Below are 24,771 nucleotides of genomic sequence, written 5' to 3'. Positions count from 1 at the left end.
CTATTGGATAAATGACTTGAATTATTTGACATTTTAAGTAAGTAAAAAAATATAGAAGCAATTACCAAGGTTACATCAGTTTCAGTTACATATATCCATTCTTGATGTATACGTATATACTGGGTTGTACCAGTTCTGTGACGGGATCAGGGCAAATATCTACTTGAACAGAGTTATTCTTTCTCAGTAGTCTGGATAAAACTTACATAAATTATCAGTTTGCTAATTGATTTAATTTAGAAAAGTAGAACTGAAATATTTTAAGTGGCCACTCATGATTTATTAATAATTCTGTGGATAATATTTGACTAATAATATGAGTATTTAAACGTTTATTATGTCTGTGATTCTGTCCGTCTTTCAGCCCACCTTTCTCCCTCTTTAACCACCAAACTCTTAGCCATCCAGAAGCCATTTGTTTGTGTGCGTCTGTTATGTACAGTATGTGTTTCGTATGTATTGGTGTGGCTACTAATTTGTTAAGATGTTGGCAGACGAGAATAATTATTTCAAGGAAGATGTCTCTTTTGTTTTAAAAAACATATTTGAGAGAGAAATAGGAGTCTGATTTTTCACAAATGCATTTGAATTTTTTTAATTCCAAATCAGTAACCTGACAATCAGGGCCATTATTGAACCCTCAAAAAAAAAAAAAAAAAAAAAACTTCTTCAACATAAAATTTTGATGAAAATTATTATAATTCATGATCTTGTTCATTTTTCTTCTTTGCTCTTTTAGTGTAGTGATAGAAGGGTTTTTGAAAAGTTATATATATGGGTTTAATATCTTGAATTATTATTTTTTATCCATTGAATTTCACTGTAATTTCTGAAGTACCTTGCTAAAAAGGAAAGTAGGGAATCAGATCTTAACAAACGTTATTTAAAGGGAGATCTCTTATTCCCTTTAAAGAATATACTATTTTTATCCATACCTGATAAGTTTCTGTTTATTAGCTTGATGCTACCTTGGGCAAGAAATTAAACCAGTTCACTACCAATTTAACCCGTCTGTCTTCTCTGTTGGACAGGTGTCTATTTATGTATCTTTCTTTCTCAGTGTCTTGCTCAATTTCTGAAACTAGAAAGTGTTCAGGAAGTATTTGTTGAGTTCAACTGAACCATCAAATCCTGAATTCACTTATTCATTCAACAAATATGTTTGGTGTTTACTATATGGTTGATACTGTACTGATCCTTATGGCCCACAGTGGGTTAGATTTTGTCCCTCTCCTAAAGGCATTTGAAGTTTTTTTTAGATATTCTTAAAGCAACATGCGTATATTCAAAACACCATAGAGGTAATTCCAATGTGTCATATAGGAAATTTTCTTCTGTCCTTCTGTGTCTTCTTTGCTGGTTCTTCGTCATCTCCCAGATAAGTGATCCAGGAGCTTATTGCTTAGGTGTCTTACATCTTCTGTTTATATTCTCATTCAGTTTCATCTGTAAACTAAGCAGCTTAGCCTCGACCTGAATTCCAGGCATATGCTGTTACCTAATCATCATCTCCATTTGGATACCTGACTATCATTTCAAATTTAAAATCTCTAAATCTGACTTCCTCATCTCCCTACTGCCAAACTCACTCCTACCGGTTAGTGGCAACTCCATCTTTGCAGTTGCTTAGGCCAGAAACTTTGTAGTAATTATTGACTTGTTTCTTTTTCTTAAATACTATATCTGATTCGTCAGTAACTCCTGATGGTTTTAAAATATATTCAGAATTTGGTAACTCGTCACCATGTCGGTGGGCCTCACCATGGCTCTGGTACCACCTTGGCCCAAACCACTGTCGTCTCGTGCCTGGGTCACTGTAAGGGCATCCTGACTAGTCTCCCTGTTTCTGCATCTACACTCAACACAGCTCAGAGCATTCTGTTGTCTCATGGATTACCCCTCTCCTCCTGCCTTCTCAGCTCCAGCCACACTGCCTTCGTCATAGCCTAGGACAAACTCGACACTTACTTTCCCTGTTTCCTTGGCCCTGAGCGTTGTTCTTCCAGCACAGCCTACCTCTCCCTCCCTCCAGGGCTCTGCTTATAGGTCTCAAGGAGACCTTCCCTGTGTCCCTAAATGTTGCCCTTCTCTCTTTACCAACTCTTCCCAGTTCCTTCCTGGCTCCCCACCCGCCTTCCTTAACACTCGTCACTGCCTCACCTGTCATAAACTAACCTCAATCTATCTAGTCAGAGTTTCTGCATCGCCCACAAGAGTTCTCCATGAATTCAGGGACTTTTTCTTTTTTTTATTTTACCCCCAATGCTGAGAATAGTTCTTGTACACAGCAGGTATTCAATAATTATCTTTGCATAAGAGCATATGAGGAAGCTTCAGGAAAGATTACCAAATTATTTTGTAAAGAGTTTAGAGAGTTTAAAGTGAGTATTTTAGGTTTCCCTTCGTTTACTTTGCTACTTTGGGTACATTTGGTGCCACAGTGCTAGTTATTTGAAGATCCTCTTGCCTTAATAAGGGCTTCTGTGGTGCCTCAGTGGTAAAGAATCTGCCTGCAGTGCAGGAGATGTGGGTTTGATCCATGGGTAGGAAGATCCCCTGAAGGAGGAAATAGCAACCCACTCCAGTATTCTTGCCTGGGAAAGCCCATGGCAGAGGAGCCTGGTGGGCTACAGTCCAGGGGATTGCAAAGAGTTGGACACAACTGAGCATGCACGCTCTTGCCTAAATACTAGTTGGCAAACTCAGAATCACAGAGATGGATTTTTAACCAAAACTAAACTTGGAGGTTTTGTTTAGCCGAGTATCTACTTTGGAGCAAAATGTGACACCACGCACACACATTTTAAGAAATGTGAAGTAGTTAAGGCTCTGTGATCAAAGTAGATGTAATGTTCTCCAGCATGATGATTATGATATACTTAAATTCAAATACTAATTTTTCTTGATCATTATGATGCTTAATTAATTGATATTTACCATCTACCTTGACTTTTTATTGGGAAAATTTTGGTTACTTATTTTTAGCAAGCAAGCAAAGTAAGATATTCAGTTACCCTGGGAGCCTGATGCTAATGCCTATAATTATTTAGACAATTGAAGTCACTATCATTCTCTTTCTCAGACCTGCAAGGTGCCGAGAATGAAACATGCAATGTGTTCATGGCCTAACATATTTCTTTAGTGGTCACATTGCTCACTGGAGTCTGAGGAAAGAAAGCCTCTTCTGTTTGCTTTTTTAATCTCTTAGTTTGGAATTTGAAAACTATTTAGTCCTTTCCAGAAACGTTGACCCAACTGGGGCATTTACATGGGCCATAAGGAACCCTTTTTTCTTCTCTTACTTGAACAAAGAGGCTACTGATCTGGATGATCAACATCATCAGCATTTGGTTTCTGGTCCTAGAATGAGTGATGATATGGACTTTTACTAAGGGCATGCCTGGCTGACAATCATAAAACCCGAAACACTTGGGGATTATGAATTGAGTGAAATGATGAATAGATAAGGCATTGTGCCTTAGGACTTGCAGTATTTAGACTCTTGAAATTTATCCTTGGAGTTTGGAAAAACTTGTAAGTGATAGCTACTGATAGGCTAGAGGAGGAAAAACACATTTCTTATGCGCTCAGACTTAAAGCTTTGCTTCTGTAACTCTGTGCTTCAGCATTAACTCTTTCTCTTATTGGCCATCTCAATGTGGAGATTCTCTTTGGTTGTTGATATAATCTCTTTACCTAAAGAAGCAAAAAGGGATTAAAAACAAAAGGCACACTTTTCATTTTTAGTGTTGCAGTGTAAAGAGAGTTTTAGGGACAGTTATGGTGTTGACTTGGTCTCTGCTGATGTGAAGCCTTCATTGTTTATATGAAACAAAGTTACTGAGTATGTGACTAAAACTGAATAAATGGTATATATGCAAGTAAAAGTTGCTTAAATGAGTATTGTTGAACTGCCCTTATCAGTGCATTCTATTATTGGAAAATCATTTGGGTTTTGAAAATGAATGTCTGACTTAATCAGAACTAACATGTATTAAGTAATATGAACCCCCTTTCCCAAAACTTGTTGTTACACGTTGTCCCCTTTATTCTGCACTGTAACTCTGTGAGGTATATAGTATTATTACTTCTTTACAGGGAAGGAAATTAGTATTAAGTCTCATTGCAAATAAAGCCTCTTTTTCCGTTTAATTCCAACAGTTGTACCAAAATTGAGTTGTGTTGTAGATCCTGAACCAATTATTCTGACTAAGGTAATGACACAGTAGCCTTTGGAACTGAAAAGGAAGGGTGGTCAAGCCAGTTTACTGAAAGCAAAGAGGAGTACAGTTAACAGAAAAGAAATAATTGCAGCTAGGCAAAAAACAAGAGATCCATAGCAGGCAGATAAAGAGAAGAGGTGGACAGGAACCAAACAAAAGGGGAAATGCCTTTGAAGAAGACAGTAGTCTGGGAGATGAGAGCAAGGCTTGCTCCATGCTAGTTGATATCCTCTTAAATGCAGTGGCTTCCAGTTTAATCCTGGAGGCAATATTTAAAAGTTCTCTTTGCAGAACAGGAACTGAATATTTTTAAATTACTTTTGTGTTTTTAAGCATAAAGGTCTATATGTTAAATCATATTTGGAATTTTAAACCTTTCATATTTAGTTTGAAAGTGAAAGTCGCTCAATTGTGTCTGGCTCTTTGTGACCCCATAGACTATACAGTCCATGGGATTCTCCAGGCCAGAATACTGGAGTGGGTAGTCTTTCCCTTCTCCAGGGGATCTTCCCAACCCAGGGATCGAGTCCAGGTTTCCTGTATTGCAGGGAAATTCTTTATCAGCTGAGCCACAAAGGAAGCCCAAGAATACTGGAGTGGGTAGGCTATCCCTTCTCCAGCAGATCTTCCTGACCCAGGAATCAAACTGGGATCTCCTGCATGGCAGGCAGATTCTTTGCTAACTAAGCTATCAGGGAGGTCCCCATATTTAGTGTACACAGTATTAGATAAACTCAGACAACTTTATGGATTTCTGCTTAATGAATTTTCCTCTCATCATATGACTTTCTGATTCAAAATAACATAAAAATTTATGAAATCAGAGAATACCTGTGAATTATCTTGGGTCTGTTGTATGCTTTTTATTGTATAGTGTATCTATATTCATATATATGTACATATGTGTGCATCTATATGGGTTCCCCAAGTGGTTCAGTGGTAAAGAGTCTGCCTGCCAGTGCAGGAGACATGGGTTCGATCCCTACGTTGGAAGATTCCATGGAGTAGGAAGTGGCAACCCACTCCAGTATTCTTACTGGAATAATCCTACAGACAGAGGAGCCTGGCAGGCTATATACAGTCCATGGGGTCGCAAAGAGTCAGACCACTGAGTGACTGAGCACACATGTGCATCTGTATATATACATGTATATAGGTATATGCATGTATGTTTGTATGTGCATATATGCCCAAAAGGGTGGGGAGAGAGATTCAGTGAGACATAGGGGAAAAAAATCACTTTAGAGGTTCATCTTTAAGCCTGAAATTTCATACTGATTATACCAAAATATAGTATTTTTTGTTAATTTTAAAATGTATTCCTCAGTTTGAGTTTGAAATCCAAGCATTTCTTGGCATTATTTTAATCTATAGATAATTCAGTCAACAAATAGGTCAGATTTTTAGCCTGTGTTGTTTCCTATCCTTGGGTGAAAAAGTTGTGGAGATTTTTAAGAAGTTGAAAACATGATGTTTAACTAACATGATGCCACTGTAATAAGCTAGGAAGTCCCTAGTGATGTCTGATCTACAGTGATGTTGATGAGAAAGGCCTGCAGGCCAGTATGGAACAGCGGCAGACAGTGACTCAGCCTGTGGTTCCATCTTCTGTAGGGACCTGTGAGTAGTGAAGAAGGCCATCACTGCTTTCAGTGGCTCATTAGGCAAAAATGGATAAGGACCTAAAGAACATATCTTTTTTTTTAAGATAAAAGATGGGCATCATGAATAACTTTTGCTTTTGTTGTGCAGCATCTCTTCTGTCCCCCCCGCCCTTTTTTTTGGTAAATACTACAAGTTAACTGTGCAACCAACCGTTCTGCATTATATAGTTGTCTCTCAGTATCTATAGGGGATTGATTCCAGAATTCTCTTTGAATACCAAAATCCACAGATGGATACTCAAGTCCCTTATATAAGATGGTGTAGTTTGTGCATGTAACCTACACATATTCTCCTGTATACTGTAAATCACCTCTAGATTACTTATAATGCCAAATAGAAAGTAAATGCTGTGTAAATAGTTGTAGATACACTGTAAATGCTAGGTAAATAGTTGCCAGGGCACAGCAAATTCAAGTTTTCTTTATGGAACTTTCTGGAATTTTTCTTTTTTCCTGAATATTTTTGAGCCTCCATTGCTTTGAATTTGCAGATGTGGAATCTGTGAGTATAGAGGGCTGACTCTTTCTAGCCTCGTGGTTCTGTTCTGGAAGGTGTCTTGCTCCCCTTTAGTTAAGGGGCGGGCACATGGCCTGAGTTAGAACTGTCCCGTGCTTCCCTTCTCCCTGCGGTCTGAAACCTGGGCCAAGTAACTAAAGGGCTACACGTGGTTTAGGAGTGGACTTGTGATAAGATGCCTAGGAGAGAAGCTGCAGTGCCAGTGGCCTGGAAAAGGGAAGGTGCCCAGGTTCCTTACTCCTGACCCTGCTTTCAGGCCTCCCTCTGATTCTGTGAGCTGCTCCATATCCTGCCAGTGGGCCCCTTTCCTTCCTGCAGAAGCCAGTTTGTTTCTGTGGCCTTCAACCAGAAGAGCCTAGTTGAAACAGAAGGAAATGCAAAGGGAATAAGATAGAATAGAAAGGAAAAGCAAGGAAGAGAACAAGTAAATTGAGAAAAATGAGGAAAAATGATCCCTCAGCCTGTCTAGTCTTAAAGAGCTGTCTTTCATCTTTCCTTCAGAAATAACACTTTTGCCTCCAGCCCTGCCCTTAGCCCACCAAGCAGACTGTGAGTTAAGTACAGGTTAGGTACAGACCTCCAGAGTCTTGACGCCAACCTGGCTGGACCCCCGGCTCTGTCAGTTACTTCCTGTCTGACTGAACAGTCTCCTTAACCTCTCAGAGCCTCCGTTTCGTTGGCTGTTACACAGAAATAGCAAGACCGCGTGACTTCTGAGACTTCTGTGAGAATCAAATGATTTGATTGATGCAAAACTTCCAGAACAGAACAGAACTTGACAGGCTCTGCACTTAATAGGTATTACCTGTGATTGTCAGTCTGAGCTCTGTGAAGGGAAAAAGAGTTTCTATTGCATCTACCTCATTGTGTCAGTCAGTAAATGTTTATTGAGCACCTAATGCATGATGTTATTGTGCTAGGTGGTATAGGGAATACAGAATGATAGCACTGTTTCTGCCATCAAATTGCACAGAATATGATTTTGGTAGTTGATGTAGTAATATATAACGCATGATAGAAAGATTCCATAAGAAATGTATAAAAGTTGATGATGAAGTTTGGAGAAAATCTGTTTTTTTAAACTAGAGGATTAAAAACCTTTACCTATATGTGATTTTGAATTCTAGTCATAGATCAGTCTGAGCCAGAGTGAGAATTTATGTGTATTTTATTTAGGTGACAATAAATAAATTTGTCCAAATAGGCCTTTTATCCTGTTCATCTGGGGTCAGGAGGAAGCCTGCCAGCAAAGATCCTGTCATCATCAGAGGTGTAGAAGGAGGCCCAGGAACCTCCCCTGGCCATATCCTACAATCCACACAACGCTGGTGCTTTGAATCCACTTGAACTCACTTTATTATGCCCTTCTTTGGCCCTGCTTTTGGCAGTCACCCAGAGTACCCCTAAACTCCCAGGTTCCTCCTCATCTTCCACACTTTATTCCCCATGAGGTTTTACACAGCCATACCAAACTGTGATGCTGAGAGCATGAAATTCCAGAAGATGCATTCCCCTGAGCTATGAAAGACTGTGGCAACTCTTGACCCACTATAGATAAGAAACTCCTTTCTACTGACATGGAGATACCTGGAAATACCTGAAATACCCATGTATACTGCATTCCACTGGACCTTATAATGCAGATACAAGAATCAGATTTCTCCATGGCCCAAATTAATGATTAGATTTCACTGACGAGACATTAGCTTTTTCAGGTCTTAAAGGCATGTGTTCAGTTCAGTTCAGTCGCTCAGTTGTTTCAGACTCTCTGAGACCCCATGGACTGCAGCACGCCAGGCTTCCCTGTCCATCACCAAATCCTGGAACTTGTTCAAACTCATGTCCATTGAGTTGGTGATGCCATCCAACCATCTCATCCTCTGTCATCCCCTTCTCCTGCCTTCAGTCTTTCGCAGCATCAGGGTCTTTTCCAGTGAGTCGCTTCTTCGCATCAGGTTGCCAAAGTGTTGGAGTCTCAGCTTCAGCATCAGTCCTTCCAGTGAATATTCGGGACTGATTTCCTTCAGGATGGACTGGTTGGATCTCCTTGCAGTCCAAGGGACTCTCAAGAGTCTTCTCCAACACCACAGTTCAAAAGCATCTATTCTTCAGTGCTCAGCTGTCTTTATAGTCAAACTCTCACATCCATACATGACCGCTGGAAAAACCATAGCTTCGATTAGACAGACCTTTGTTGGGAAAGTAATGTCTCTGCTTTTTAATGTGCTGTTTAGGTTCGTCATAGCTTTTCTTCCAAGGAGCAAGTGTCTTTTAATTTCATGGCTGCAGTCACCATCTGCAGTGATTTTGGAGCCCCCACAAATAAAGTCTGTCACTGTTTCCACTGTTTCCCCATCTATCTGCCATGAAGTGATGGGATCTTAGTTTCCATGATCTTAGTTTTCATGATCTTAGTTTTCTGAATGTTGAGCTTTAAGCCAACTTTTTCACTCTCCTCTTTCACTTTCATCAAGAGGCTCTTTAGTTCTTCTTTGCTTTCTGCCATAAGGGTGGTGTCATCTGCATATCTGAGGTTATTGATATTTCTCCCAGCAATCTTGATTCCAGCTTGTGCTTCATCCAGCCCAGCATTTTGCATGATGTACTCTGCATATAAGTTAAATAAGCAGGGTGGCATTATACAACCTTGACATACTCCTTTCCTGATTTGGAACCAGTCTGTTGTTCAGTGTCTAGTTCTAACTGTTGCTTCCTGAACTGCATCCAAATTTCTCAGGAAGCAGGTCAGGTAGTCTGGTATTCCAGTCTCTTGAAGAATTTTTCACAGTTTATTGTGATCCACACAGTCAAAGGCTTTGGCATTGTTAATAAAGCAGAAAGAGATGTTTTTCTGGAATTCTCTTGCTTTTTCAATGATCCAGTGGATGTTGGCAATTTGATTTCTGGTTCCTGTGCCTTTTCTAAAACCAGCTTGAACATCTGGAAGTTCACAGATTCCTGAAGCCTGGCTTGGAGAATTTTGAGCATTACTTTGCTAGTGAGTGAGATGAGTACAATTGTGTGGTAGTTTGAGCATTCTTTGGTATTGCCTTTCTTTGGGATTGGAATGAAAACTGCCCTTTTCCAGTCCTGTGGCCGCTGCCTATTTTTCCAAATTTGCTGGCATATAGAGTGCAGCACTTTCACAGCATTATCTTTTAGGATTTGAAATAGCTTAACTGGAATCCACCACCTCCACTAGCTTGGTTTGTAGTGATGCTTCCCAAGGCCCACCTGGCTTCACATTCCAGGATATCTGGCTCTAGGTGAGGAATCACATCATCATGGTTATTCTGGGTCATGAAGATCTTTTTTGTATGTTTCTTCTGTGTATTCTTGCCACCTCGTCTTAATGTCTCCCGCTTCTGTTAGGTCCCTAGCAGGCATGTGTAGCACGCCACCCCAGAGTGACGGTGGCCCTGAGTCAGGCACTTTAGTCTGTCTGCACTGGACACTGAGCCACGGGGAGGTTTGTCCACAGTTGGAATAAAATGTGTGCTCAGGTGAGGTAGATCTGTGTGCTGGACTCTGAATTCTGTAACACGTGGGAAAAAATGGAATGGGTAGCTGATTGTATGAACTATGTCTCTTGGACTATATTTTGATTGTACTGTTGTCTTTAGTTAAGTTTAGCTGTAGCAAAACAAGATTTCATTTTCTCTTAAATGATTCCATTTCAGGTCATAAATGGTTTAGTGGTAAGTATCAATTGAATTTTCCCACTGGCAGTAGTACTGGAGACATGTTAGTTCTGAGCAAAGTTATCCTGAGGAATCTTGCAGCCTTGCCTTTTAGAGGGGTTGAGTTTCATATCATGTGATATTACTCATTTTTACCAATTGAGTCCAAGTAGCAACCCAGAACTCTGCTGCAGTGCAGTTGTAAATAGCATTTAAATAGGACCTCTGACTTGACCCCTAGGAAACAGTGGTATTTGTTGTGAATTTCTTCCTAGCATATTCTGTTATCACAGTGATATCAGCAGAGGTGAGAATTTTTGTAAGTTAACTTATGTATACCCATGATATATATTCAAAATGGGTATATAAGGCTTTCACTCAAATTCTTAATCATCTTGTATTGCTTTGTATCCCACGCAGGCTGTGTGTTAAACAATGAAGACTGAAATCCACAGTCCCGGGAAATTCTTGTCTAAAACCCATGTTCGATCTGAACAAACTGGGTGGAGACTCAGAGAGATACTCAAGATGAAATTTAGCATGACAGCAATTTAAAATTAGAAGCCCTTGGTGAAAGATGAGACTTGTTCTAGGTCACTTGGCGAGCCCCGCCTTTAAAGGCAGGGTCTGACTCTGCTAACGGGCTGGGCAGTCACTGGAGGACACGCTGTCTCTGCCCCGGGAGGGAATGCTTGTCTGCCTTTTTGGTGTGTGATGATGTTAAATAAAGCTATGACCTTTGATTATCTCCCAAGCTTTTCTACCTCTCCACTGGCAGAGTGCCATGGGATAGTGTATATTTGTCAGCAAGCTGTGGTCTAAATTCAGACATTGTCTAAACTTGTAACAATAAGTACTATGTATACCACAGAGAAACTTTACCTGAGAGGCTTTCAGTCAATCCCTAGAGCATGGGACACATTGTGTTTCATGAAGTCTTAAGGTAGTTTCTTCAGTATTTATGTAAATAACAGCCTGAAGTAGGCTATGAGTAGAAATAGCCTTTGTTTTGTTTTACTTATGATCCAATCACTGAGTCCCAGTATCAATATATACAATTTTTGTGTCATTCCTTAAAGACTAAAGTGTTTGGATGAGAGCCTTAAGTAATAGCTGTTTATTGGCTTGTTTCTTAAAGGGAAGAAAGATTCTTTATTTTGAGAATTTTTAGATAAAAGTGAATGATGGAAACTTTCTCTGTCCAAATCACATGGCATGGTTACAGGACTATATGCCTTTATCAAAAATTATAAGAACTGTACACTAAAAAGGATGAATTTTGCCATATGCAAATTATAACTTGATAAATGCAGGTCAAAGAGATAGCTATACTAAATGGAAGCATGTGTCCTACATTTAAATGCTTTATGTGTTTATATGGTTTATATACAAATTTCCTTCCTACTCTCATCCTATTCTTGGAGAACAAATCCTCCGTATACCTCAGCATGAGCCGCTATGCATGCCGCATGATTCTGGCCTTCTGGACACAGTTTATTGGATTAGGTGTGGACACCTGATTGGAGCTAAGTCAACCTAAATTTGGATCCAAGACAGAGTCTGAAAACTGTAAGTTCATAGGTTTGGGGCCAGAATCAGTATTTGCGCTTTAAAAGTCACTGGGCAAGTGAGTGTGCCGAAGAACGGGGGTGAGTTCTGGTTTTTATATAGTGAAGTGAAGTCAGAGTGCTGCTCACTCAGTCACGTCTGATTCTCTGTGATCCCATGGACTGTAGCCCACCAGGCTTCTCTGTCCATGGGATTCTCCAGGCAAGAATACTGGAGTGAGTAGCTAGCTATTCCCTTCTCTAGGGGATCTTCCCAAGCCCCGGGATCAAACCCGGATCTAATGCATTGCAAGCAGATTCTTTACAGTCTGAGCCACCGGGGAAGTTCCAAGGTTTTTATATAACAAACAAGAAAATTACCCAATTACATATGATATTCTCCATCCAAAAGTATAGACAAACACAAATTTTTGATAAAATACCACTTATAGTTCTGAAACAAATGTCTCTGGTCGTAGGAAAGAAGAATTTTATAGAAGTCTGGGCTGTTTCTGCCAGCTCAGTTTTCATTTGGAAATTTCAAACTTTTTTAAACTCAAGTACGTTTTCTTCTTTTCTGGAAAGTTATTTAGATATAAAAATGTAAAAGAGAGTCACAGTGATTGATTTTAACCTTTTTTAATAAAATTTTCTTTGTGAGAAAACCATTTTACTTCTACTTTCACACTGGGTTTTTGCTGACTGACACATTTTTTGAAAACAAAACAAGATTTTAAAAAACTTTTCTCTGGAGATTGAAGTGTAGCTTTAAGAGTTAATTATAACCAACTTGAGTTAAGTGCCTCATATGTGCTAGCCATTCCACCCAGTGCCTTGAATACAGATTGCATTTCATTCTCCTAACAGTTTGATGAAGCCGTTGCTGTTATCATTATTTTACAGATAATGAGCCTTAGTGAAGTTAAGTAAGTTACTTATAGCTTTATAGTAGTAAGTTTTAACACCTGAATTTTAGCCCAAACAGATCTTCTTCTGACCTCTTAACCACAACAAAAAGTATGTGAATGTATTAGAGCTAAGGAAGAAATTATCAGGTCATTTTAAAATTTTAATTATTTTTCTGAATCTCTTGTTTAACTAGAGAGAAGGTTATATCCATGTTTAAGAAGATGTATTATAGTCAGTCTCAAAACTAGTGATTATTATAAAACCAGTGCTAAATTTATTATTTTATCTTTTATGGTATGCTGGTATTTTATAGAAATTAATGAACATGCCCTGAAAGACCATTCTATATATGTTCAACTGTGTGTATAAATTATATATTTAGATAGTATTTATCAACTATGATATTATCAGTTCAGTTCAGTCGCTCAGTCGTGTCCGACTCTTTGCGACCCTGTGAATCGCAGCACGCCGGGCCTCCCTGTCCATCACCAACTCCCAGAGTTTACTCAGACTCATGTCCATCGAGTCAGTGATGCCATCCAGCCATCTCATCCTCTGTTGTCCCCTTCTCCTCCTGCCCTCAATCTTTCCCAGCATCAGGGTCTTTTCCAATGAGTCAGCTCTTCGAATGAGGTGGGCACAGTATTGGAGTTTCAGCTTCAGCATCCGTCCTTCCAATGAACATCCAGGACTGATCTCCTTTAGGATGGACTGGTTGGATCTCCAAAGAATATCCCAAATGTTAAAGAACCAAAAAAAGAGCATTAGATTATTCATTAGGGCATCAAAGATGTCATCCTCTACTGCTTCTTAAATTGGCTATGTGTGTCAAATTTGAATGCAAAAAAGTTTAGTAAAAGGTCATGGTATTTGGCCTTGAAATAAAACAAAATGATCAGGAGATTACTCCCTTGTTTTGGAAAATAAAATAGTTCTTTCATTGTGGATCCTGGGAGCTAGGAGAAGAAGAAATCTGATGGTTATTTAAGCAGCTCATTATCAAATATGGCCTTAAATGTGTGTAAGGATAAGAAACTTGGATAAAAAAAAGCTCTTCTGTGCTGTCAGTTGGGAGTCTTGGGATGAGAAACCTATAGTTTGGGAAGTTGACTTTTTAAAATATTTTATTGAAATATTTCATTAAATAAATATTTTTCAGTAAATATTTTAATGAAAAATATTGTTTTTTTAAATTTCCATTTGAAAATGTCAGACTATTTCCAAAATGCTGACTTGATACAGGGGAAGTAAAAGGGAGAGCTTGATGTTGCTTTGAAAACAGGTGTGCTGACAGAGAAAAGGGCCCCCCAAAACTGGAAATGATGCAGCAGTTCTAGGGCCCATTGTGTACTGCTGTGTAGATGTTCCTGCCCACAGAGAAGATTCTCTTCAGCACTCTTATCTCTAGAAACATTCAATAGAATAATATATTTTTAAACTGACCTATATAAGCAGTTGGCACACGAAACTCAGACCTTTGTTCTAATTTATACAGTGTACTTTTTGTCCTTTGCTTTCATAGTTAAACCTAAGGGGAGTTCCCTACTTATGAGAAAATGGGAGGTTTGTTTTTACTTTTTTGAATTTATTTATTTATTTGATGGCTCTGAGACTTAGTTGCAACATGCAGGATCTTCCGTCTTCATTGTGACAGGTGGGCTCTCTAGCTGTGGCCTGTGGGATCTAGTTCCCTGACCAGGAATCAAATCAGGGCCCCCAGCATTGGGAGCATAGAGTCTTAGCCCCTGGGCCACCAGGGAAGTTCCAGAGAGTTTTTATTTTCTAAGATTTTTTGTCTTTTAACAAATTAGTTTTCACTCTTCAAATGAGCTCAGCTTTACTGTAGGATGATTGCAGTGCTGACTCAATCATTTAACAGCAGTAGCAAACTATAGCTCCATGTTGCTTTCTGTGAAAGGCAAGGACATACCTGTTAAAATTATTCTTCGCTACTTTGGAAGATGTGAATTGACATGAAAAGAGCCTTTTAACTCTTATTACCTCTTAAATTTCTCAGTTAAAAACATAAGCTTTTTTTTTAACACTAAGAAAAATGAAGAAAAAACAAGACACTTTGGATTCATCTTTATATTTTTAAATTCTCTCTTTAGCTCTGTGAAAAATTCTTTCATTACATGATTAAATTTTCTAGCCTAAGGTATGGTATTGAAACTACAGCATAAAATCTCACTGCCCCTTCTCCTTCAATACCTATGAAATAAGCAAAACGAGCTAAACTTTTTTTTTTAACTAACATGAATCAATAACTAATGAGCCCTATTTGTTAGTTGCGCAGTCATGACTGACTCTTTGTGAGCCCATGGACTGTAGTCCACCAGGCTCCTCTGTCCATGGGATTTTTCAGGCAAGAAAATACTGGAGTGGGTTGCCATTTCCTTCTCCAGGGGATCTTCTGGACCCACAGGTCGAACCTGGTCTCCCGCACTGTAGGCAGATTCTTTACGGACTGAGCTACCAGGGAAGCCCTGATAAGCCATACCTTAAAGCAATCTTGTTGAAACTCTGGTCTCCAGTTAAAACACAAACAATTCTGAATCGGAACAGAGAAGTACAGTGCTGCTTAGCTCTTAGACCCGCTCTGCACTGCCAGAACTGTGCCGCTGAGTTACCTCAGTTCTCATAGTTCTCACAGATACTTGTCTGTAGAGAAACACACTTTGTGGGTCCTTATCTTCTGTTCTTTTGACTAAGCACTAGTAGCAGAGACCTACTAGAAATGAATGAAAGGGGAGATGTGGATAAGAATTGAATGGGCATTTTACTGCTGGGAAAATGATCCGAAGTATGAGGATATCTTTCCACAGAAGCAGACTGTCTTTCCCCAGTGAGGTGGATGGGACTCTGGTAGAGAGCATCTACTAGAGCAGAGCCCAAGTATTATTCTATGAAAGAATACCCGCCACGTAGCCAAACTACATCCCTCTTCTCCATGTAAGTCTCCCAAGCTATGGAGAGATGGTAGAATTGTGAAGGACCAAAATCAGCCAGCAGTTAGTAGCTCAGAGTGGGGGAGAACGCATACCAGTCTTATTAATGGTGGTGATGGTTTAGTCACTAATCGTGTGTCTGACTCTTGCAACACCAGAGACTGTAGCCTGCCAGGCTCCTCTGTTCATGGGTTTCCCAAGCAAGAATACTGGAGTGGGTTGCCATTTCCTTCTCCAGGGATCTTCCTGACCCAGGGAATCAAATCCAGGTCTCCTGCATCTCAGGCAGATTCTTTTTTTTTTTTTTTTTTTTTTAATTGAAGGCTAATTACTTTACAGTATTGTGGTGGTTGTTGCCATACATTGATGTGAATCAGCCATGGGTTTACAGCAGGCAGATTCTTTACTGACTGAGCTACAAGGGAAGCCCAGAGAGAAACTCAAATCAGGTCCAGTCTTTCAGAGCATATGCAAGAGCTTGACTGAAACCAAGCATGTGCAGAATGAAGACAACAAAAAACATATCTATAGCAGAGCACTTGTGCAAACAATTATACAAACCTGCTACAGCTAAATGAAATACAGTGTACACCAGAAAATCCAAAGGAACAACTGTAACCCAAATAGCCCAAAGAAAATCTCACAGCTGCTTCATAATAAAGAACAAATTAATAAGAACACATATTCAATAAAGTCAGATCCCAAAGCCTAGAAGACAAAAAGGATATATCATAATACATCTGAAGAAACAAATTGAGGACCAAATGAAAACCATTATTGATTAAGTGACTAACCAAATATAAGGTAATGGATAAACACCAAATTGTCTTAGTGACGTAGTAAAATGACTTGTGATAATGACTGTGTATATGAATGAAACAGATGAGAATAAAGTAGCTTTCGAGAATCTTACAGATATGGAACACAGCTAAAGTTAATTCAACATAAATGTAATTTGTGTCCCTGAATGGAAGACCCAAAATATGGAATATATCATATAATATAGGAGGAATTCCTTAAAATGAAGCATTGAATCTGTGTAGTAAAAAAAGCACAGTATATTTCAGGAAATTTATAATCAGAACATGAATTTGAAGTGTGTCCTAGATAAGCTGATACACTTGTAAGAAAAATAATTGTTTAGACATTCAGGCAGCAGGATGCTATCAAAGGGAAAAGACGGTGATAAAAATTGTCAACGTTAAAAATACTCCAAAAATACAAAATTCACTTTAAGGATGGGACAGGGTTTGCAGGGCTGGAGGAATTGCTTAAAAAATTAAAATTCAGTAAATCAATCAAAATGAAGAATTCATGAATGGAAAAACTGTGTAAAAGATGTGGCTGTCCCATTTGTTTAGTTTTGCTTTTATTTCCAATATTCTGGGAGGTGGGTCATAGAGGATCTTGCTGTGATTTATGTCGGAGAGTGTTTTGCCTATGTTCTCCTCTAGGAGTTTTATAGTTTCTGGTCTTACATTTAGATCTTTAATCCATTTTGAGTTTATTTTTGTGTATGGTGTTAGAAAGTGTTCTAGTTTCATTCTTTTACAAGTGGTTGACCAGTTTTCCCAGCACCACTTGTTAAAGAGGTTGTCTTTTTTCCATTGTATATCCTTGCCTCCTTTGTCAAAGATAAGGTGTCCATAGGTTCGTGGATTTATCTCTGGGCTTTCTATTCTGTTCCATTGATCTATATTTCTGTCTTTGTGCCAGTACCATACTGTCTTGATGACTGTGGCTTTGTAGTAGAGTCTGAAGTCAGGCAGGTTAATTCCTCCAGTTCCATTCTTCTTTCTCAAGATTACTTTGGCTATTCGAGGTTTTTTGTATTTCCATACAAATTGTGAAATTCTTTGGTCTAGTTCTGTGAAAAATACCGTTGGTAGCTTGATAGGGATTGCATTGAATCTATAGACTGCTTTGGGTAGAATAGCCATTTTGACAATATTGATTCTTCCAATCCATGAACACGGTATGTTTCTCCATCTGTTTGTGTCTTTCATCAGTGTTTTTGATTTCTTTCATCAGTGTTTTACTTAAAAGCTTTTGCACTACAAAGGAAACTATAAGTAAGGTGAAAAGACAGCCCTCAGATTGGGAGAAAATAATAGCAAATGAAGAAACAGACAAAGGATTAATCTCAAAAATATACAAGCAACTCCTGAAGCTCAATTCCAGAAAAATAAATGACCCAATCAAAAAATGGGCCAAAGAACTAAACAGACATTTCTCCAAAGAAGACATACAGATGGCTAACAAACACATGAAAAGATGCTCAACATCACTCATTATCAGAGAAATGCAAATCAAAACCACAATGAGGTACCATTACACGCCAGTCAGGATGGCTGCTATCCAAAAGTCTACAAGCAATAAATGCTGGAGAGGGTGTGGAGAAAAGGGAACCCTCTTACACTGTTGGTGGGAATGCAAACTAGTACAGCCGCTATGGAAAACAGTGTGGAGATTTCTTAAAAAACTGGAAATAGAACTGCCATATGACCCAGCAATCCCACTTCTGGGCATACACACTGAGGAAACCAGATCTGAAAGAGACACGTGCACCCCAATGTTCATCGCAGCACTGTTTATAATAGCCAGGACAGGGAAGCAACCTAGATGCCCATCAGCAGATGAATGGATAAGGAAGCTGTGGTACATATACACCATGGAATTTTACTCAGCCGTCAAAAAGAATTCATTTGAACCAGTCCTAATGAGATGGATGAAACTGGAGCCCCTTATACAGAGTGAAGTAAGCCAGAAAGATAAAGAACATTACAGCATACTAACACATATATATGGAATTTAGAAAGATGGTAACGATAACCCTATATGCAAAACAGAAAAAGAGACACAGAAATACAGAACAGACTTTTGAACTCTGTGGGAGAAGGTGAGGGTGGGATATTTCAAAAGAACAGCATGTATACTATCTATGGTGAAACAGATCACCAGCCCAGGTGGGATGCATAAGACAAGTGCTCGGGCCTGGTGCACTGGGAAGACCCAGGGGAATCGGGTGGAGAGGGAGGTGGGAGGGGGGATCGGGATGGGGAATAAGTGTAAATCTATGGCTGATTCATATCAATGTATGACAAAACCCACTGAAATGTTGTGAAGTAATTAGCCTCCAACTAATAAAAAAAAAAAAAAGATGTGGCTGTGAGCATTCAATCCTCTCTGAGATGATGTGAATGTTAAACAATTTTGGGAATAATTGACAACCAAGAGAATGTAAATATATAAATCCAGACAATTTAAAAATTGTAATATAATTAACAAAGTAGCAAAGTTATAGAGGAGAATTTGGAAGAAGCATGAGAATGTTAATACCCTCATCCCTCATTGAGACCAGGGAGTTAGCTGATGCCAACTAAACATGTAGTTAGGAATTATTCTAGTTTTTGTTTTTTTCAAAAATTTCTTTTTTTAAAAAATTGATCTTTTAAGAAATATACCTGCTAACCATTTTTAAGATTCAATTTGATTGCTGCTATTCAGAATATTTCAAATTTAATTAAATGATATTCTATAAATTAAGATTAATAAGCAGTTGAGTCCCATTTTTTAAAATGTCTTTGTGTTCATCAGTTTACCTTCTTCTGTGTATACACACAAACATGCCCTCACACATACGCAGTTTCCAGTTTGTGGGTTTGGAATACCTTTTTCCTTCTTTTTGCTTTTACTTCGTATTTTTCTGCATTGTTTTAATTCTCTGCACTGAGCATATCTAGCTCTTCTGCAAATCAGTTCAGTTCAAGTGCTCAGTTGTGTCCGACTCTTTGCAACCCCATAGACTGCAGCAGGCCAGGCTTCCCTGTCCATCACCAGCTCCCGGAGCTTACTCAAACTCATGTCAACTGAGTGAGTTCTGAAAATAATGGAGCAATTATTATTTTCTTTTTAAAATAAAGACAGAGTGAAGATAGGTTGAAAGCAAATCCATCAATATGTTAAAGTGTTGCCACAGTTAAACTTTGGGAAGCTGTGAATGTAGCTTTTTATTCTATTCTGTATTTTTTTGAAAAGTCAAAAGTTAAAATGTTAAAAGGACTTAGTAGCTGATGTCTAGGTATCCTCTTAATTTAGTTAGAAGATACTTATTAGAGGCCTGCAAGGCTTCTCAAAAATAAAAGTCACATAGTTTATGTTCTATATTCCCATGTTTTAGGAAGTCAGTAAGCAAGAAAAATATTTAATGTGACTAAAATTTTTGTCAAAAAGCATATGCATTAAAATGCATGCACTCTTTTCCTATAAAGAATCTTAGATTTTCCATCAGAACATATTATTATGTATTTTAACAGGTTTTATAATGTAATATCCAAATCCTCTGATAATTAGAGGCTAGAAATCAGAGGGGAGATGTACAGACCAAAGAGTAATAGGTGATAGAGTGATTGTGGTAACAAGAAGAAAAAGAGCTGACTGCCTAACTGAGCAAGGAAATAAGCAAATTATAAATGAGGAAAAAATAAACAAAAGCAGAGAAACAAGAGTCAGAACATCATGATGGTTTGAGAGGACTTAGCGCAGGAGTAAATTTTTCTGCTCACCTCTTGTAGTTCTTAAGCACCGCATACTGTAGAGAATACAGAATTTCATAATCCTAATTATGATCCTGAGTCATTGGAAGATCATGTGTTGTATATTTAAAATAGAGACTTCCCTGGTGGCTCAGTGGTAAAGAATCCACCTGCGAATGCAGGTGACCTGGGTTCGATCCCTAGGTTGGAAAGATCCCCTGGAGAAGGAAATGGCTACCCACTCCAGTATTATTGCCTGGAAAATCCCATGGACAGAGGAGCCTGGAGGGCTTCAGTCCATGGGGTCACAAAGAGTCAGATACGACTTAGCAGCTGAACAATAACAGCAATGTTTAAATTAAGAATTCAGAGATATTTAAATTATATTTTGATATACCCAGAAAAATCATTTTGGAACTTAAAGGAGTAATTTTTTGGTTATTTGGAAAAATAACTTGAAAATCCCCACTCCTAATGATGCTGAATAAATGAGGCATTTCTCTAATTATTGTTTTACATTTTGTTGCATGAAAACAATGCGATTAGCATACAGGCACATAGCATTAGTCTTGTCTATTCTCTAAGTAGTGGATGGTAATCTTCAAATAAATAATTACCCTTCTTTTTAAGTTCCTTAAGACAGCAAATGCATAGAATATACCCCCTTACTTCAGAGTTTAATAACCTACGTTCTCCAGAAGGGAAAAATGAGTACATTTATTACCTGAATTTTGTGAGGCTATAAATATTACTGTAGAAAACCTAATTGGCTGTTAAAACTTGAAAAAGTGAGTGCACAGATGCTCCATTTATTTTTTCTCTTCAAATCCTTCCACCTATGTATCATGCCATATGCTGTTGACAAAAGAAGACATACCCTGGTAGAACTGGGCTTGTAAAAACCATTGTGAAGTTCTCAAGTCTAATCATGATGGATGACAGCATCTTTCTACTGCTTACCGGGTTACTCTTTCCATTTACAATGCTCTCGCCATTTTTGAACACATAGTTAACAGAATTTGAGAGCTGCCAAGTAGTCTCAGGGATTTTCCATTGACATCAATGGAGAGAAAGATTGTTCTCAATGAGATTTCTCTAGTGACAACACATTTGTCAAAACCTTTCTAAGATCTAAGCACTTAACGGTTGGTGCTCAGCCGTATCTGACTCTTTTGCAACCCCATGGACTGTGGCCCACCAGGCTTCTCTGTCCGTCGAATTTTCCAGGCAAGAATACTGGAGTAGGGTGCTATTTCCTTCTCCAGGGGATCTTCCCAACCCAGGGATCAAACCCACATCTCTTGTGTCTCCTGCTTGGCAGATGGATTCTTTACCACTGTGCCACCTGATTGCATTCTATTTAAAGTGAGAAAGAAGTGTCTCAACTTATAAACCAAGACTCAGTCTTGGAAATAAACTTTAATATGTATGCAGTGAGGAATCAGGACATTTGAGTTCTAATGGAGATTTCTTAGTGATTAGAAATATTACCCCACTGTTCCTTACTAGAATGCTGCTGCTGCCAAATCATTCAGTCATGTCCGACTCTGTGTGACCCCATAGACGGCAGCCCACCAGGCTCCACCATCTCTGGGATTCTCCAGGCAAGAACACTGGAGTGGGTTGCCATTTCCTTCTCCAATGCATGAAAGTGAAAAGTGAAAGTGAAGTCGCTCAGTCATGTCCGACTCTTCGAGACCCCATGGACTGCAGCCTACCAGGCTTCTCCATCCATAGGATTTTCCAGGCAAGAGTACTGGAGTGGGGTGCCATTGCCTTCTCTGTCCTTGCTAGAATAGATGCTCTCAATAGCCCTTTCTGGACTCTAAAACTTTATAATTTAGTCACAGGCTATTCATGGACTCTAACATGGTCATGCTGCTTTTTAAAACAGTAACTATAACAGAAATGTGGAGAATGTATTTGTAGAAGGTAGGGACGAATTTAGAGATAAAAGGCTGTCTGCTAGTCTGCGTGAGACACAGTGAATCTTCAGCTTTGGGATGGAGTTGAGAGGAGAGGATCAAGTCCAGAGGTGTTTTGGAACTAGAAGTGAGCAGAACATAGTAAACCAGTGAATGCTGTGGTAAGAAAGAAAATGGAATTTGGCTTGACTGCAGTGGGGGCTATGTAAATAGTAGGTCCATTATGAGGGTGTAGATTGAAATGAATAAATTTATGTACGGTATGAAATGTCCTTGAGACACTGGCTGGAGCTGGTTAAAAGATGAGAGAGTAATAAGGGGAGAGAAACTGAGAGTAGACAGATTTGGTTGGAAGACTCATTATAGGCTAATTAGGAGTCAGTGAAGACGGGAATGTTGAAGACCAGGAAAAAAGAGGTGAGAATCGGAGGAAACTGAAGAGTAAGATTCAAAAGGAAAAAGCAGGAATAAACTAATACATTTGAAGCCTCTAATTTTGAAAGGAGGCAGACTTCTTTGCCTGAGGTAGGAGGGAAGAGTGAGTTTGGGTTTACATCAGTTCAGAGGTGGGAGTTAGAAAATGAATATAGTTCTACAAAGCCTCTCAATTATCTGGAAGCTTCTGGTTGCTTAAGCGCACAGTGTCTAAAGGTTATACTTGGAATCACTGTCCATTATGTGGCTAGCCAAAGTCTTCACTGTTGCCCTCTCACCAGCAGGTTCTTCAGAGTCCTAGTGTGTTTTATTGTAATATCCAAGATATGACAAGAGGGGAAGAGTTCAGTTGAGGAAATAGGTAGTTAACTCCTTCAAGCCCTCATAAACTGTGTTTTTCCGAAAAGAAGAGAGGTGAAGTCAATACTAAAATGCTCAGGCAAATCAAGAAACATAATTATAGCTTCTGAACAAATTAGTATTCCAAAGATCACCTCAGACTATCCGGTTCCCTTTTATAAAATCAATTTAATTAGTATGTGTGCATTTTAACAAAACATTTATCTCAACCTACCAGATTGAAATTGCTACCAGTAAATATTTTACACATCCTTTTCTTGGTCTGAGTTACAGCCACTTTTGCTATGCTTTTTGAATCTTTTAAATGGTTTCAGAGAACTTTCATTGTAAAAGTAAGAGTTGAAGTTCAACCAGTCCTTGTCAACTAATGATGTATTTTCAGGCACTTTTTCCTTTACCTGCCAACATTCAGAGTAAAACAGTTCATATGTAAATGTATCTGGTTTAGTAAGCCATCCTGTGGAGAGGAAGAAAGCACCATCTCTTAAAGGATACTAGAGCCAAAGATTTTTTTTTTTTTTAATAATGGATATTGACACTGTTACTTTTATTTTTTTATTTAAGGACTGTTTGGTGGTCCTGGTTTTCACCTGTTTTGAAGTAAAATCATTTTCTTGCAATTGGGGACAGCATGTCTCTCCACCTAAGGAAAGTTAATGTGGTCTCTTGAAGTTTTTTGAGTATATATTTTTAGTTAATTGAATTTATTGCATCTGGATGGGTTTTCCCACTTCTTGAGTGCAGCCTGTGTTCTGTTAATAACATTTCTGAAACTAGCATCTTCATAGAAAAAGTGTAATATAGATAGCTAGACTGATAGACATACATAAGTATGTATGTCTAAATGCATATCACAAGACACCTCTACATAGATTTTATGAAAAGAAATCAGAAACCTATCCATAAATAACAATTGAAATATTAAAGTGATTTTTTTTTTTTACTTGTCACTTCTGCTTTTGTGACTACCATTGGGAAAAGTAATCATTTGGTTTAAATTCATGTAGTTTCAGGACTTTTTAAATTAACTTTAATGTTTAAATTATGAACATTTACAGATTGAGTTTTCTAATTCCCTATCAACTTAGATGATGAACTGTTAGCAATTTTGAATTCTGTACTTAAAAGAATAAATTTAATAAAGGAAAGGATTTTAGTGCAAATCATAAACTTCTAATGAATGTACTTTTCCTATTATTAAGAGTCTTTTTAAAGTTGGCACTCTTTATGTTAATATTCAGAGGCTAGATCTCAGAACAATTAATTTTCTTTGTTCATATATACAAAAGTGCAAAGTATATCTTTATTTTTATTTCTATAGGATTTTAATCTGAAATCTTTTCAGTTGTCTGACACACTTTCTCCAAGGCAACTTTGAAGCAACCTGACCTACAAGTTTCTTAGGTCTTAAATATGCCTTTCTTTGAAGATCTTAGGGGACTAATACAGGTTGCAGAGAATAAAGACCTGTTGTATGTACAAGGTCACTGAAGCCTCTTTAAAACCTAGATGATTTCCCAGTCAGAAGGTGGGATGCAGAAGAGATAGTGTTGAAGTGTCAACCTAACCCTCAAAAACAAAACACCCATAGTTCATTCTGAGCAGTCACCTTTACGTGTCCATTTATCAAAACTAAATTCCCTCCTGAAACATGAGCCACGCTGTGTAGGACTCTTGTTTATTAGCAGAATTCTGATGGTTACTTCTTGATTTCTCTTTTTCAGACACTGAAATTTTATTTTTGGCATTGGCTCAAGTTTTCAAGATAAATGTCTGTTATAATGTCTCTGCCTAATGTTCATTTTACAGTTCACGATTGTTTCATTTTTATTATTTTCTATATTTTTTTCTAGTGTTAAATATAATTTATAGTTGATATAAATAAGTTTTAGATATAATATGGCCCAGATTAAGAACCCATGCCTAGGAATAGGGTGAAAACTAAGTAAATTCATTGTAGGATGCATAAGCATTGGTTATGAGCTTGCTACATAAATTAAGATCCATTTATTGGTCCCAGGTCAGCTC

At 38.4% G+C, this 24,771-nt stretch overlaps 1 protein-coding gene across 18 annotated transcripts in view; it reads left to right on the top strand.

Annotated features, from left to right (window-relative positions):
- The window catches only part of CAMK2D (calcium/calmodulin dependent protein kinase II delta), a 299,674-nt gene that overhangs the window by 169,231 nt on the left and 105,672 nt on the right, over positions 1-24,771 (top strand). The window lies entirely within an intron of this gene.

This window comes from Cervus canadensis, chromosome 19 (assembly GCF_019320065.1).
Source record: "Cervus canadensis isolate Bull #8, Minnesota chromosome 19, ASM1932006v1, whole genome shotgun sequence".
Classification (NCBI taxonomy): Eukaryota; Metazoa; Chordata; class Mammalia; order Artiodactyla; family Cervidae; genus Cervus; species Cervus canadensis.
Note: the sequence above shows the minus strand (reverse complement) of the source record. Positions and strands in the feature narration are given on the sequence as shown.